The sequence below is a fragment of the Pinus tabuliformis genome, chromosome 2_2 (genome assembly GCF_031772625.1).
Source record: "Pinus tabuliformis cultivar Carrire ecotype Pingquan chromosome 2_2, CPIR1, whole genome shotgun sequence".
Taxonomy (NCBI): Eukaryota; Viridiplantae; Streptophyta; class Pinopsida; order Pinales; family Pinaceae; genus Pinus; species Pinus tabuliformis.
Genome location: NC_142300.1, coordinates 964433 through 967213, shown reverse-complemented (window position 1 = coordinate 967213; position 2781 = coordinate 964433).

Below are 2781 nucleotides of genomic sequence, written 5' to 3'. Positions count from 1 at the left end.
TTGTTGAAGTGTTTTGTGAAGATTTCAAAATTGGACCCTAAATGTTGGTTGGCTCAAGTCCTGTCCGATATTACTTTTTAAAGTAGCAAAACTTACGAACCCAAAATCTTGCAGCATATCTTCCTGTTTATGTCACATGTAAAGTTTCTGAAGACAATTGGCAATGCCATGATTGGAAATAACTTATTTCCATTATAGATATCTTGAATTACATATACTACAAATTTTGGGGATCATGGATTGTTGAATTGTGTTTAATGTCTGTAGATGTTTCAACCTGGTGTTAATTGTTCTATAGGAAAACCTCTAAAGGAACCTTGCATTCTACAAGATGTAATTTAATGCTGAAGTAGACATGCAATGTAAACTGAACATTGCAGACACCATAGTAATTCTAAAATGCTGACAGTAAAGTTAAATTTACACCCGTGTACAAGTTCTTCTAAGATGTATGCTTTAGCTTGTATTCATTGCATCAATGCAGCATCTAACCCCATAATTAATAATGAACTGTTCAGTTATCACCATAGTGAGATGAATATGCCAAATATGTTTCTTAATGTTGATGTTTAGGTGAACCAACTACTTAATTGTCATTGGACAATTAGTAAATCACAATTAGTACCAAGTACTTAAGAATAATGATGTGCTAGAAGCTGCACTCAACTTGCATCCTTTGGTGGTTGAATTGGGATGTGTTTTTGGTGCGTAAACTTATGATAAGCCATTTTTGTTGTAACTTTACTGTGAGCTTTGCCATAGCCTTTATTTCATACGAACTCCGAAATTTTGATTAAACTGTTGTTTTTTTTCCGAAGTACTTCTAAAGTTTGATATACTAGTGTCTCCAGCTGATTGAAAATTTTAGATATTTCCAAACGTTTTTAGCAATTGTGTATTTTTTTTAAGAATCAATTTGCAATCTTTTTTACATGCTTCGTTGGGTTGAAGCAAATCACAATTTAGTGTTAGTCATTTCTCTTATTATACCGGCCGCAGTGATGGTGTTTCGCATTCAATTTTGCTTTTGATTGCTTACTAGTTTCTCTTTGACCAAATATTTATGCGGCAACTTCCATTTCTATAGGTTGTTTAGTAACTTCTATTTCTATTAGTTACGTTTTTTTTTAATATTTCATGATTTATAGTTTTTTCAATTTAAGACAATTGTATATATTAATAAGAAATAGAACACACACATAAAAGTGTATAAATGTCAATATAAACAATATTAGTTAATCATATTTCTTAATTTTTGGTAATGACATTCGACAAATATTAGTTTTATTTTTGTGATAAAATCTGTTTATTGCTTTTTAGTTTAATTATGCTATATTTAAACAAAGGGGCAGGTACTAGATACTATGTAGCTCTTTTTTTTTTTGTGTAAAAGCAGAGCCGGGCAATTGATTAGTAGCTCTTTCTCTTGTAATAACATCTATACAGCCATTTCATTTCATTTTTATCCATTCTACCTTGAAACTAAAATTTACACAGCTTCAGTGTAATAATCTTCCATATGTAAAACGCTGCAATATAGTAAGAATGTTCAAAAATCCTTTTTATTTCTACCGTCTGTTCTTGTGATAAAACTTCGAAAATGATATATTATGTGAAATTTTATAGACCCTTATGTTGCAAGGATCTTTTTTTCCTCTAGTATTTTTTTTTTTCAAGTTGGAAAACTTATTAAACTTTCTCGTTTGTATGTGCTTTCACAATTCGGATCTGTTGAGTGATAGCTACAGCAATTCGGACCTGTTTTTAGTGCAGAAATTACAGTCCTCACGATTCGTATCTGTTGAGTGATAGCTACAGCAATTTGGACCTGTTTTTACTGCAAAAATTACAGTCCTCATTTAAGGCTCCGTTGACAGAAGTAGCCACTTGTTTGGAGGCTCGGACTAGGACCTGTTCCCTCAGTTAGTTTGGATCTTCTTGTTAAGGGACTGAAGTATATCACAGTCAGTTCGGATCTCATGTTTAGAAACTGAACTACACCAGAGTCAGTTCAGATTTTTTTAAGGACTGAACTATACTACAGTTAGTTCAGATCTTTTGTTAAGGGACTGTACTATATAATGGTTACAGTTTGGACCTTTTATTATTGCAGCCTTGAACCTACCACAGTACTCGGACTTGCTGGAGTTAAGGCTCAGCTCAGAATGGAGACTTGAAGGGACTTAGAGCTGGCTTGGTAAATTTCCTTCGAGTTAACCGCAAAGTTTGAAGAAGTGCCTTTTGGAGACCAAGAAGTGTTAAAGTTTTAAAGAACATTGGAGAAGATTTGGGATAGTCCTTGGAAGATCTTGGAGGTCTATTGAAGCAGCCTAGTGACCTCTTGGGAGAAGACTTGAAGAACAGACTTTTGGAATACCTCCTACTAAGCTTGTTGAGGAACTGTCGTGGAGAAACCTTGAGACATCCTTGAAGAGAGTTTAGAAGAACATCTAGTAAAAAGTATCTTGAAGACATTTTGAAGGCACCCCTTGGAGAACATGATGCATTAGTCATCATAAGGTAACCTTGGAGATTGTGTTTGGGTATGATGAAGAGCAGTGGTGGCACTTTAATGAGAAGACCAAGGTTTTCATTGATGAAGTGATTTGGTGGAGGTATTGTTGAAGATAGACATGGCTCCTTGAAGAATATATTGGGAGCCGTGAACAATCATCAAACTTATCTCGATGAATTGAAGCTAAGGGTTGGAGCCTATACCAGAGATAGGGTTGGAGCCCTAGAGGTTGGTGCCTCAAAGTGACAAGGTTGGAGCCTTGGGAA